We start from the raw sequence: 15604 nt of genomic DNA, 5'->3' as shown, positions 1-15604 counted from the left end.
TACTATTCTAACTCCAGGAAGGTGCAGCAGTAGGGAAACTGTTGGATAGTGTAGGGGTATCTATTTACTATTCTAACTCCAGGAAGGTGCAGCAGTAGGGAAAGTGTTGGATAGTGTAGGGGTATCAATTTACTATTCTAACTCCAGGAAGGTGCATCAGTAGGGAAAATGTTCGATAGTGTAGGGGTATCAATTTACTATTCTAACTCCAGGAAGGTGCATCAGTAGGGAAAGTGTTGGATAGTGTAGGGGTATCAATTTACTATTCTAACTCCAGGAAGGTGAATCAGTAGGGAAAGTGTTGGATAGTGTAGGGGTATCAATTTACTATTCTAACTCCAGGAAGGTGCAGCAGTAGGGAAAGTGTTGGATAGTGTAGGGGTATCAATTTACTATTCTAACTCCAGGAAGGTGCATCAGTAGGGAAAATGTTCGATAGTGTAGGGGTATCAATTTCCTATTCTAACTCCAGGAAGGTGCATCAGTAGGGAAAGTGTTGGATAGTGTAGGGGTATCAATTTACTATTCTAACTCCAGGAAGGTGCATCAGTAGGGAAAATGTTCGATAGTGTAGGGGTATCAATTTACTATTCTAACTCCAGGAAGGTGCAGCAGTAGGGAAAGTGTTGGATAGTGTAGGGGTATCAATTTACTATTCTAACTCCAGGAAGGTGCAGCAGTAGGGAAAGTGTTGGATAGTGTAGGGGTATCTATTTACTATTCTAACTCCAGGAAGGTGCATCACTAGGGAAAGTGTTGGATAGTGTAGGGGTATCAATTTCCTATTCTAACTCCAGGAAGGTGCATCAGTAGGGAAAGTGTTGGATAGTGTAGGGGTAACAATTTACTATTTTTACTCCATGAAGGTGCATCAGTAGGCAAAATAATGGATAGAGTAAAAGTTATGTTGTAAAAAAATCGTAAATTATATCATGCTAATTTTTTTAACTTTTCTCCTTTTTTCAGATAATGTCTAGCCTTGGAGCAGCCAACTACCTTAAATCCAGGAAGGGCAAAAATTTGTTAAACCATGGTGGATACATATATAGTAAGGAAAGAATAAGTTTAACTAGAAATCATTGGAGGTGCGTGCAATACTACACTACCCATTGCAGTGGCAGAGCGGTTACTGTTGATAATTTGGTTGTGAAAACCACTGAACATAACCACTCTGCCTCTGCAATGGATGTAGAAATCAGAGAGACAATAAATGAGATGAAAGCAATTGCAAGCACCTCCAATGATTCTACAGGATCAATTTTAAGGGAGGTTGCACAGCATGTCCCCAGTCATGTTGCTAGTAACATGCCTATAATACCCAATTTGAGAAGAATTATTCAGAGACAAAAGCAGGCAAGTAATATTCAATTGTCTACACCACATACATTCTCTGACATTAGAATTCCTCATGATCTTTCTATTTCTTTTTCTGATGAACCTTTCCTTCTGCATGACAACGAAAACCCTCAGAAACGTATTCTAATTTTTAGTACCCCACGTAACCTTGCTAAGTTAGAAAGTAGTGAAATTTGGATGATGGATGGGACGTTTAAAAGTACACCCCATCCTTTCACTCAAATTTACACTATACATGCTAAAATTAACAATAGTGTAATTCCCTTAGTGTATAGTTTGCTACCTGATAAGACTTCTGCAACATACACTGAACTTTTATCAGTGATTAAAAGCAAAACATCTGCAAGTCCTCGAAAAATAATTATTGATTTCGAATTGAGCATGATCAATGTGATCACTAAAACGTACACGGATACCCAAATTCAGGGATGTTTCTTCCATTTTTCGCAGGCATTTTGGCGTAAACTACAGAAAACATCCCTAGTTGCAGAATATTCTCGGGATAGCAAACTACAGTTTGAACTTAAAAAATTAACTGCACTTTGTTTTGTTCCTCCCGATAGTGTGGACGAGTACTACACTGCAATTATAGAATCTGTTTATTATACGAGTAACGAGGATAAATTGGCACCCATTCTAAATTATTTTGAGGACACATGGATTGGACACCTAAGCAGATCGGGTCGCAGGAGGAAGCCACGATTCCATGTGGAGTGGTGGAACTGCTACACGAGTTGTTTAGAGGGAGAAGCCAAAACAAACAATGCCATTGAGGGGTGGCATAACTCCTTCAATCATACAATTGGAAAACCACATCCTAACTTCTACTCATTTTTGGAAACTTTGAAGAAGGAGCAAAGTTTCCAAGAAATGAGAATAGCACAAACACTCGCAGGTAGTCTAAACCCACGAGTAACAGTCAAAACAAGGGAAATGTCTGAGAGACTATTGGCAATTCTGCAACAGTTTTCGTTGTGTGTGGCTATAGACTACCTGGAAAATCTATCTAACATTCTTTCTTTTTAAAACAATGAATGTACTTACTTTCCTGCTTTGCTTTAAATTATAGTAATTTTTAAAATTCAATTGGCATAAAAAAAAATTTTTTCTAAAAATTTTTTGAAACAAATAAGTCGGGTTTTTTTTTTATTTAATACAAATCTTCATTTCCACCAAAATAAACCAATTAGTACAAATTAACTGTTCCATCGAATTTGAACCACTTTTCATTATCGGAACTCCATTTTTCAAATTACCGAAAAAATCCAATTTAAATCCCGTCAAAACCAATCACCAAATTTCAAACAGATGTATAATATACAAATCAAACCATATTCCGAAATGCACTTTGCAGCTGAATCATCATTTGTATTTCAATTTTTCATTTACAAAATTTACAAGTACGCACAATATTTGAACTTAGAAATGAAGATCGACAGTACGTATTTTACTTCGTAAATAAACAAATCAACTGTCTGAACAGTAACTTTTAATTTTGTAAGAGTTACATATTTTTTTTAAATAACTAACTTACTTTAAGCGACCCGACATAGTCATGTATTAATGACATTAATGTGGACATGTTTAACAACATTTAAGACATCTATTAGTTTTCCAGCAACCTCCCCTTATTCTTTCCTTACTATATATGTATCCCTTTTAAATGTTTAATCTATAATATCAACTGAAAACATTTCCTACCTGGACGCAGATCAGCTTCCTGCTGCTTCCTCCTCCGATGCTCTGCAAAATGGCGCATTACGTCGACGCTCACGTCCTTACGTCATCGCGTGCATCTCAATTTATGGCGGACTACTTTTTTAAATTCTACTGTAAATAAATGTTAATATCTGTAAATAAAATATATATATTTTGTAATAAAAATCAAACTTACTTTGAAAAATTTATGAAAAATATGCTTATTTTTTTCATGATTTTTAAAACAAATAAAAATGTGAAATCAAAAATTGTTTACTGTCATTATTTTAAATTAATTTTTGTAAACACCAATATTGTAATTAAATAAATGTAAATTAACTAAATATGTTCCTTACCTTGACTCTATTGTCTTTTCCCTTCAAAACTTTCTCTTACTTCACTTTCTGTACCTTCTTTTCTTGTTCCGCGGGTTGTATATTGTAAGGCTGCCAAAATAAATGAAGGACAAAGACGCTCATAGACTACAATGGAAAAGCGTGGGAATTTATTACAAAAAGTAAGTTATAAATGTTTTTTCTAATTTTAAAACTTTATTAATGATAAATTTGTAAATATATTACTCTTTTAATTTTTATATTATTTTTTTTTATTTTAAAAATAAAATTATATTATTTTTATAATAATTAAACCAAAAATACTCTTCCATTACTTTAAAAAAGGGCACTGTCTTTTGTACTTATAAATACTCTAGTCTTTTCATATGTGATAAAAATACTCTAGTATTTTAAATTAGGTACTCACTCATATTTATTTAAATTATAATATTAAATACTCCATTATTTTTTTTTAAAAACACATTCAATTTAGAAAAATACTCAACTCTTAAATTTGGTAATTATTAAGTATCAACTTTTAATATTTTAAAAATCTTTTAGTTTTTTAACTATCCAACAAAACATTCCTACTAAACTAAATGGCCAAGTATAAATATTAAAATACTCAAGTATTAATTTAACTGCTATCCAACCAAACATTACTACTAGACAAAATACTCAAGTCTTAATATTTTAATTAACTACTCACTTTTTAAAAATTAATATTGCTTTATTATAAATAATTAAAATACTCAAGTATTAATTTAACTACTATCCATCCAAACATTTCTACTAGACAAAATACTCTAGTATTAATATTTTGAAAAACAAATAACTTTTGTCAAATTACAAATGCTTTTTTAAAAATAATTAAACAAGATAAATATTTTTTTAAATGGAAACACAAAGAAAAAAAAATGCGTTGTAATAGTATATGCGTTGTAAAAGTACTTACCATATAACATCTTGCGTTGTAAAGCCATGCATTGTAAATGAATGCGTTGTAAAGGCATTTTCACATAATGCGTTGTAAAGGTATATGCGTTGTAACAGTACTTACCATATAATGGCACGCGTTGTAAAAGCATGCGTTGTAAAAGTTTTTGCGTTGTAAAAAATGCGTTGTAATAGCATAGCGTTGTAAAAGTTGCGTTGTAAAGGTAGTTCCCCACCCTGGTTACTTAACCCACTGAAACTCAACGTGCATGCCCAATAGTGTCTCGAGATTTTTGACACTTGTGCTGATACCTTCATTGTATTTTATGTGAATGTATGTTTGGTCTCTGCAATTCGACTGTTGTAAAGCGCTCCGATACCCCTGGGTCTGGCTAGCGCTATATAAAACTTCATAATAATAATAATAATCCAGGTGGTGCTGATACTACACATAACAAATTCGTCTGTGTTGTCCTGTGTAGGTAAGCAGTCAAAATGTAATTAAAAACCTTTTCCCGTGCCAGCTTTTCCACTGTTATACATAACAATTGATTTAAAGGGTGAACAATTGAATTGTTTGTTCTTGTGGAAAAAGCCATGTTTTATTTACTCTGTTACTTCAATATAAATCTCCTTCTGTTCATTGTTGAGTTGTGCAACTAACTGCTCCAGATCTATAGTTTCTTGTCTAGCTTGTTCCATTACACTTTCCACTTCATTCATAGCTATTGCAGCTTCACTTTCAATAATAGGTGTTCCAAGAGGATCTTGACAGAGTGGTGCTGAACGTTTACTACTTTATGAACTGTCCTCAGATATCTCTGCAGCAATTGCTTCTTCTTGCTGAATCTCATCACTTAACATTTGCATATCATTTTGGAAGATTGAACACTGAATAGTGTCTTTTACAGCATTAAATTAATCTTATAGCAATCATATCGTCCAAGTAATTCAGATTGTGCATGCCAAGGTTTGAAAAGTTATAGAAGTACCAAATAGAGAAGCTCTCTTTTAAAAAAAAATGTTTTTATTAATAACGTGAGACATAGTGGCCGCCAAATTACAATGGAACTCACAATGCAGTAATTGCACATACATAGGATTATCCAGATACATATCATGTGGTTTATCAAACATATTCTATTTACAAGATATCTGATTGTCAAAATGGGTCACTGTCATCTGGAGAGAATAGGAGGGGGTAGAGGCACAGGAAGAGGGGAGAGGGGTTAAGAGGAAGGAAAACAACGGTATAACAGTTGGAGAGCTCTAGGGTCCATGAAGCTTCTAAAGGAGGATTGAAGGATCCACATATCCATCTGTCCCAGCAGCAGCAAAGAACAACACCGTGTCCTGCCCTGTGAAAGTGTCATTACATAAACGAAAACTGGTAAGCAAATGCAGAGGTCACAAGCCATGTTGAGAATAGGGGAGCGGTGGGAGGGGTTGGTACCCAGAGGACAGATGTGGGAGCGGGCACTAGTGCATTATAAGAAAGTTGTGTCGGAGGTATACAGGTATGGTACAGGTGTGAGGCCGCCCCAGACACGAGGGAGAGTGTCAGCATGAGCAGCAAGATGTTGCCCATTAATGTTACACGTGTAGGGGTATACGGTACCCAAGGGTTCATGGTGGAAGTTCATCATTCTTGGCCTTGACTGCATTCAATAACATCTCCCACTCCTGAGCTTCAGTGCGGGAATCACACTGCATGCAGAGCAATCTGAGAGTGTGTGCCTTGGCTCTGGTCCATGTCAACAATACCCAAAGCCAGCCACGAGCCTCCAGGAGGGGGGGGACCTCCCAGTCATGGCAATGTTACGTTTAAACAGGAAGACGGCCAGGTCCATCAAACGGTGTAAGTGGTTGTCCCCCTTCGCACAGGGTCGCAGTCCTAGTAAGCAGGATTCAGGGGAGGGGGTGAGGGAGTATGTGGACAATTCAGTCACTAATGATGTCACTTCATCCCATGTCCGCAATAGTGGAATTCAAGCCCATACCATGTATATGAAGTCTGCGTTCTGTAGTCTGCATCAGAGGCGTTGGAAACAAGCGGTGAATGCGGAGTGGTGAAAGGTAAGTGCGGTGAATATTGTTAAATTCGGTGAAGCGAAACCTGGGATTACGGAATAGAAAAACTCTATTTTCTCTTGAGTTTGGCAACTAAGTTTCCTGTGGTTACTGAGAGTTCCTTTGGCATGTTTCACTAAAAACCATCTCATCCAAGAACTGTAAATTTTCCTTTGTCTATGTTTTCTTTTACATTGCTTCTGTATCTGTGATACTGAAGAATTTCATATAGGCACATGTTTTCTAAGTGTACCTTTCTTCTTGGGTAGTATGTATCCAACATGTTTGTTTTTACTATATGTAGGAAAGAAGGATCTGCCTCTTATGGTTACCCCCACTTTTTGCTTCATGTTATACTGATTTTGACTAATCTGTCTGGGATCCTGCTAATCAGGACCCCAGTCTATCTGCTTTCTCCCTAAACTGTTATGCCATGTACTTAGGTACACTCCAGATTGGATACTGGGGTACCCTTATCAGTCCCTAATATACGGTACCCATGTCCCCAGGGCATAGGTACCCCAGAGGCCTCCCATGGACTGAAGCAGGTATTATGCCACCCATGACAGGTCATGCAACCACCGGCCTGCCATTGCAGCCTGTGTCAGATGGTGCATGCACCTCTTACTTTAGATATAGGTTTCCTATATCTATGGGTCACTGCCCTTAAAACCTATAAGTCACCCCTATAGCAGGCCTTAACAATCCTGAAGGCAGGGTGCTTGGTTCTAAGTGAGAAGGTGCCCCTTCATGAGCAGGACATCCATGCAGACTACGGAGTCCATTCTCCCGGGTTGTCAGTGTATCAGCCATTTACGACATATAGTGCCCGCACCTTGTCAACCACTGGATTACTCCTATAAGGGAGCCTCAAACACCAATTGTACCAGTAGGTTTTATAGCGACAACATCAATGATTGGGGTTGTTTCTTGTTCTTTCTTTCCCCCATTGATATTTGGATGCACAGAGAAGCTGTACGAGAAACATGTACAACACCAGTTTCACAAGGATTTCTACATAGTTCTGTTCACTTTTTAGAAATTCGCACAAGTCACTGAAGTCACCTTGTCAATAATATGAAAAGTTAAGTGTTCCTATTACTATTGCATACACGAGCAAGTACCTGTTTATATATTCCCTTAGCCCTGAAGATGTCGCGGGATAATCCCCTTTAACAGCGACAAAACACGTGTTGGCTAAGAAGGAGTAAAGATCTTGAATTAAAGACATCTGAAAATATAAAGACAAGCATCATTGTGATATTTAATGTAACTTTATTGATTTACTTTTGAACGTGTGCAAAGGATTTGTATAGATAGCCCAAAATGGTTGCTGTCGACCAGAGACACATTTCTGCCCTCCTGCTGCTGAGCCAAGCTAAAGCAGGGGAAGGCAGAACAATATATGGAAAATAAACAATTGATGGACCGAATGCTGGACAATGCAAACTTTCACCCCCAGTCACAAGGATCTGAGTTTAATCCATCATTCTTTTGTTCACCACACCGCCCCAGTTTGGACCCAACCATATGCAAATCAGTCTTGACCCTGTTTCTTGTGTGAACAGTCCAGCCAAACTGCCAAGCCAGGACCTCCCTGGGCCGGAAACAAGCATCCTGGGACCGGTTTCAGGGCATCACCCTTCAGCAGCCAGGCTAGATTGAATCCAGTGGTGTAGTGAGCAAGGGACCGACGTCTGGGCATACCCTTCCCACTTAGGGCGACATATGCAAAATAAACAATTGATGGACGGAATGTTGGACAATGCAAACATTCACCCCCAGTCACAAGGAACTGGATTTAATCCATCATTCTTTTGCTCATGGCACCTCCTCCGGTTTGGACCCAGCCATATGCAAATCAGTCTTGACCTTGTTCCTTGTGGGAACAGTCCAGCCCTAACTGTCAGGCCAGGTCCTCCCTGGACCGGAAGCAAGCATACTGGGATCCGGTTTCAGGGCATCACCCTTCATTAGCCAGGCTAGCTTGAATCCAGAGGTGTAGTGAGCATGGGACCCACGTCTGGGCATACCCTTCCCACCTAGGGCGACATATGCAAAATAAACAATTGATGGACGGAATGCTGGACAATGCAAACATTGACCCCCAGTCACAAGGATACATGTTTAATCCATCATTCTTTTGCTCACCACACCACCTCAGTTTGGAACCAGCCATATGCAAACAAGTCGTGATCCTGTTCCTTGTGGGGACAGTCCAGCCCGAACTACCAAGCCATGTCCTCCCTGGACTGTAAACAAGCATCCTGGTACCGGTTTCAGGCCATCACCCTTCATCAGCCAGGCTAGCTTGAATCCAGTGGCGTAGTGAGCACGGGACCCACGTCCGGGCATACCCTTCCCACTTAGGGCGACATATGCAAAATAAACATTGGATGGATGAAATGCTGGACAATGCAAACATTCACCCCAGTCACAAGGATCTGGGTTTAATCCATCATTCTTTTGCACACCACACCACCCCAGTTTGGACCCAGCCATATGCAAATCAGTCTTGACCTTGTTCCTTGTGGGAACACTCCAGCCCGAACTGCCAAGCCAAGTCCTCCCTGGACCGGAAACAAGCATCCTGGGACCGGTTTCAGAGCATCACCCTTCATCAGCCAGGCTAGCTTGAATCCAGTGGTGTAGTGTGCAAGGCAGAACAATAGGCATCCTGTAACAAGGAGGTGTGACCACCTCTCAGACAGGATTTAGTGTATTAGGCCTGGGTGGGTGCGCTTGCCAGCGACCGAAAGTTTGCATGAGGGGCACATTTGGTGACCCTGTGCATAGTCCAGTTCAAACCAGTCCTGGGAGCCTTTCGCTCCTGCTCTGGCGTGAAACTGGACAAAGGACATGGGAGTAACCTCCCCACTCTCCTAACACTCCTCTGGGAGGGTCCCCTGAATCTGTCCAACCCTCTCCCGTGGGTACAAAAGGGCTTACCTGGCTGTAGGACCCTAGTTTCGACGTGGACAAGATTCTGAACCAGAAACCACTGAACTTCGACCATCTGGACACTCTGGACTCCGCTGGACTTCGTCTGGGCAGGGCTTCGTCTGCCACTTCGTCCAAAGCATCGCATGTGCCTGTGCACCATACAGGCTCTGTGTAGGATCTGTGGTGCATCAAGGACAACTGAAGATATCTCCCTTGGAGTGAAGGAGTCACTCCCCTGCAACCGCAGGCACCACATCACGATTGACCGGTCTGCTGCTCCAGAGCCTCTACGGACTCCGAAGGCTCCAGCAACACAGGAGGTGGGTTTCCAAGTCCCTCGAGGTCTGAGTTGCCCTCTTACCAAGTTGAGATCAGAATCCCTCATAGGTACACTGGGGCCTGTGTACACCTACCTTGCACGTCTTCAGCTGCTACTTTCTCAACATTCCTAGGAACCATTTCCTCTTTTGCAACAGGAAAACCATCTCATATTTTATAACAACGACCAGTTAAATCAACCACATGCACTAGGGTGTTCTCTTGCTTTCTTCATTAAAATATACTTCTGTACTAGAGGTATGCTTCCATTCTCCTTTAACACATTTGCAAAAATGCATTCTATTATTAAGCCGTTTCCTAAGAGTCCTTTTCTTTATATACAACACTGTTTTGTCTAGTGTCATCATTCTATTCAATATTAATAAAAATACTTTCCTCTTCAAAGCAAATGCTTTCTCAACAACACACTCAATCAGTTCCTTTTGCTTAAGAGCAGCACATCTCTTATACGTTTTCATCTTTTCCACCAAATTTTGTATTACTCTGGTCCGAAACATTTTAGCTCTTAACCCCTTAAACTGTTTCTGTCTGCGTGACAAAGTCTCAGATTTCTTAGAGCATTTTCTACTTTCAGAAAGATGAACTCCCTGATTTTTTTCCACTTGATATGTGAACTCCATAAGACTGTAGTCACATTTTGCATTTTACAGCATATTTTTCTGAGAAACTGCTTAGTACTTAACATCTTCTCTTTTTTCCTCTGCACATTCTCCACCTTATTTTGTTTCTCCGTCTCACTTTTAGCTTGATAATACTGTTTCCTCTGTTTCTTTCTTTTTCTGTTTTGTCAAGCATTGTAGATCTTGTTGTTTTTCAAAACTGTATATCCTGTAAAGTAATACAAAATACATTAAAGTCAAGTTTAATCATTTATTAATTAATTCAGTAAGTAACTAGTTTATTCATGAAATAATAGAACACATTAGGAGAGGGTGTGACAGTCTCTGTATGGGTATATAAAAAAGTATAAGGGTACCTGTGTAGATATCTTAGAGGATGTGAGAATATCTGTATATATATATATGTGAATGATTATGACTCTGTATATATATATGTGACCGGCTCTAACAGTCTATGAATGCACATGTGAGATGGTGAAAGTCTATGTATTGGCATGTAAGTGAATATAAGGATCTCTACATGGGTATCTGAGACTGTGAGATAGTCTTCGTATGGGTATGTGAATCCTTCTGACCCTGTCTGTATGGCTATGTGACAAGCTATAAATGTCTTCATGCATATGTGAGAGGCTGTGAGAGTCTTTGTATAGATAAACCAATGGTTATAAAGGTATCTATATAGCTATATCAGAGGATATGACAGTGTCAATATGAGTATGTGAAAGGGTGTAAGAGTCTGTCTTTGTGTATGTTATTGAGTGTCAAACAGTCTGTGTAGGTATATAAATAAGAACAAAGAAGGCCTGAATAGGTACATGACAGACTGTGACAATCTACATATAGGTATGTGAGAGTCTCTCTGGCTGCACAACAGAATGTCAGAGTGTCTGTATCAGTATCCAAATGGCTATAACAGTGTCTGTAAGGCTATGTGACAGGATGTAACAGTCTCTCCATGAGTATGTGAATGTGTATCACACTGTCTGCATAACTATACAAATGAGAATAACACACTTCTGCAAGAGTATCTAAGAGGATGTTAGACTCTCTGTATAGGTATGTCAATTAGTATATTAGTGTCTGTATGGATATGTGAGGGGCTGTGAGACTATCTCTATACATATGTCATTGGGAATAATGATGCATGTATAGGTATCTGAGAGGATGTGACAATCTATGTATGGGCAATTGAGAGTGTGTGAGAGTCTCTGCACGAGTATGTGAATACTTATGACACTATCTGTATGGGTATCTGAAACAGTGTGACAGTGACTGCATTGGTGTATGAGAGGGTGTGAGCGTCTCTGTATGGGTATAAAAATGGGTATAACAGAATCTATATGGTATGTGAGAGCATCTAAGAGTATGTGTATATGTATGTGGAAGAATGTAAGAGTCTCTGTATAGTATGTAAATGGGTATCAGACTATCTGTATAGGTTTCTGGATTGGGTAAATGAAGTCTCAGTGAATATGTAACAGGGCGTGATAGTATGTATGAGTATCCAAGAGGGCGTGAGACTCTCTCTATGGGTATGACACTGGATATTAAAGTCTGTGTATAAGTGTGTGAAAGAGTATAACTGTCTTTGACTATTTGAGAGGGTGTAGGAGTATCTGTATGAGTATGTGCATGTATCTCACACTGTCTGTATAAGTATATGAATGGTAACAAAGGAGATGTGAATGAGTATGGGAAAGAGTGTCAAAGTATGTCTACAGCTATACAAATGGGTATAAGGGCATCTATATGTATATATGACATAGTGGGAGAGTATCTGTATAGGTGTATGAATCGGTATAAGGGTGCCTGTATGGTATATGACAGGGTCTGACAGTCTATGTATGGGTATGTATGAGGGTGTGAGAGTCTGTTTATGGGTATGTGAAAGGGTATAACAGTGTCTACCTGGGCATCTGAGAGGGTGTTTGAGTCTTTGTATAGGTATGAGACAATATGTCAGACTCTCTGTATCAGTATGTGAAAGAATATAACAGAATATGCATGCATACGTGAGAGGATGTAAAAGTCTGTGTATGAGCATATGAATGGGTGTCAAACTGTCTGTATCAGTATGTGATTGTGAATAAAGGACATCTGAAACAGTAAGACAAAGGGTCTCCCAGTTTATGCATAGCTCTGTCAATGGATGTGTGAGAGTATGTGAGAGTGTCTGTATGTGTAAGTTAATGGGTATGATAGTGGCTGCATGGTTATGTGAGAGGGTTTATCAGTCTATATATGCACATGTGAGAGGGTCTGAGTTTCTGTGTGCTCTTGTGAATAGGTAAAAGGGTGTCTACAGAAGTATCTGACAGGATTTCAGAGTCACTGTATGGGTATGTGAATGGTTATGACATTATTTATATGGTTTGACTCTTTGTATGGGCATGTAAATGGCTGTCAGACTGTCTGTATGGGTATGTGGATTGGAACAAAGGACGTCTGAATGGGTATGTGACAGGCTGTGACAGTGTATGTATGGGTATGTGAGAGGGTGCGAGAGTCTCTCTATGGGTATATGACAGGATGTCAGAGTCTCTGTATCTGTATGTGAATGGGTATAACAGTGTCTGTATCAGTATGTGAATTGGGAAAAAGGAGCTCTGAAAGAGTGTGAGAAATCGGCTTCTTACTCACTATCTAAATCTATGCATCACTATACCCTTTCATCTGTTACTATATGCATAGCTATATCATTATGTGTGGAAACTAAAAAATGTACCCAAACCTTGCTCTCTTAGCAAAAACATCAGTGTGAACAAGCTCATCTTAGTCTACATACCTAATATATATTTCATTTCATAGCTGCATACACAATAAAATGCCTTAATATCTCGCATCATACATTAGCATTTCACTCCACGTGTCACTCCCTGCATTAATGTATACCCCTGTTTTGTTTCTCTTCACCACTTTTTATTCATAGTTCCTCACCAGTACACTTTACTTTGTTTTATCTTCTACTCACTTTCAACATTTCCTTTTAGTTTTCTCAAACCTCCTGCTCGCTTTTATCCACATTAGTCACACTCACTCCTTCTGTAACAATTTGTTTTTATGCTACAGCTTAAGTCAAATGTCTGAAAAATATTATTGTTGGTCAATATTTCTCTTTTCCAGTATCAGGATCTCAAACTTTTCTTAAGAAAGCAGACAGAAACCAAGCAGAAGAATGGTAAACCACTCTCATACAAGGTAACCATAAATGCCACCCTATTCAACTTTATTTCCAAGGTTTCAGAGACTGTAAACAAATAGAAACACTGCTTTCATTTAATTTCCTTACTAATCATACAGCTCCTCTGAATTGTCACATTTCTTAACCCCTTGTTTGAGACCTCTAAACAGAAGCCAATGTGGTAGTGAGTTTGGGCGGGATTCGCGGATCCATGACGAAATCTGCGGCGCTCAGAGTAGCCCCCTGTGTAACCTCGCAGTAGATCCACGCAGCAAAATAAAATGTTTTTTACAAACTATTCCTAAACACTACAACCTACACACAACGGCCTACAAAGCCCTAAATTTAAATCCAAATAATATTTAAATATTATTTCTGTGTGAACAATGTCTCCTCACATTGACATTCTTGGTTTTTCTTGTTCCCTTCCCCCATACCTCGCAGTAGATCCATGCGGCAAACCAAAATATTTTTTACAAACCACTCCTCAACACTACCACTTACACACCAATGCCTACAAATCCCTAATTTAGATCCCAATAATATTTAAATATTATTTCTTTATGAACAATGTCTCCTCACGTTGACATTCCTGGCTTTTTTTGATCCCTTCCCCCATAATCTTGTGGCTCTGTTTCCACAGTGACCAAAATTGTAACACTCACTGCTAGCAAGTAGGTCGTAAGTTCACGACAGACTCTACAGCAGCATGCTAATAACTCCTAAACCCAAGACAGCAGATGTGGTTGACTATGCAATTTCAAACATATCCCACATAGCCAATCAGACATATACTTACTTTAAATGTATACCACATCCTAGTTTTAAACAGTACCATAATTACCTCATCCAATCAAATGTGGGCTTTTACATTTTACTTGCTAGTTCTCTTCTTACAGACTTCATTTTGAAAACTGCCTTATTCAGCTACAGCCTTCATCAGCCTTCTCCTGTGTGCCACTACTCCATCCTCCAAAATGGTTAGAATATGGATTGTAGGTCATAACTTTGTATCCTGGGTGAGAGAGTTTGCTAGAAAGAGTGGGATTGACACAGACCTTGGCTTGCCCAATGTGGACATTAGTTGGTTTGGCCAAGGAGGCTTAAAGTGGCAGTAATTGCTTCCATTGGTTGAAAGCATTATGGATTCCCAACATCCAGACCTCATAATTGTGCACTGTGGTGGCAATGACCTGGGCACACTGACTGGGGTAGGACTGGAAATCCTAATGAAGAATACCTTTAAAGAATTAATGCAACTTTTCCCTCACACTGTCTTGGTGTTTTCTAACATATGCCAGAGGCAGAAATGGAAGTGGTCATCTGAATTTTGTCCACCGATAGAGACAGCCAGGAAAGCCTGGAAACATGTTAATAAAACTGTTTTAGCATTCCTTATAGATGATATCATGGCTCTGTCTACAAAACTAACACGTGCTTCAACATGCATAGAATATAAACGAGAGATGATGTTCACTTCATGGACGAAGGCAACAGAGTATTTCACAGCAACTTGAAACTCTTCATTTGCATGCATATGTAGTCATTATATACACACAATGAACGCAATGGGTCTTAAAAGAGTCACATTTTGCCCCAAACATATTTTATTTTTAAATGCAGACTCTTTAAAAAAAATGTTGATCGAATCCGCCGATCCATCACATATTGGCAAACCAAAAGCACACATTCAATACAAAACAGCACATTTAATATTTCTAGTAGACAGTTGTGAATGGATCTCACAGTGGGTATACCAGAGTCTACATGGATATGATTTAAGGTGCATGAGTGTCTTAATGCATATTTTACTTACTGTAACAGTGTCTGTATGAATATACCACTAAGTGTGAGGCTCTGTAAATCACTATGTGAGTGCCTATAAAGTGCCTATTAAGTTGTAACTCTGGGAGTAACCTTGTTTGTATGCATTTTTGAATGGGTGTAACATTGCATGTGAAATATTTGAAAGTGTGTAACACTGTCTATATGGCAATGCGAGTGGCTGAAAAAATATTTACACAGCTGTATTTGGGGATGAAAAAGTCTCTGTATGGGTTTGTGAATAAGTATGTCAGTATCTGCATGGGCATAACACTGGATGTGAGATGGTCTGTATGAGTATA

This window comes from Triturus cristatus, chromosome 10, assembly GCF_964204655.1.
Source record: "Triturus cristatus chromosome 10, aTriCri1.1, whole genome shotgun sequence".
NCBI classification, from domain to species: domain Eukaryota; kingdom Metazoa; phylum Chordata; class Amphibia; order Caudata; family Salamandridae; genus Triturus; species Triturus cristatus.
This window is presented reverse-complemented; position numbering follows the sequence as displayed.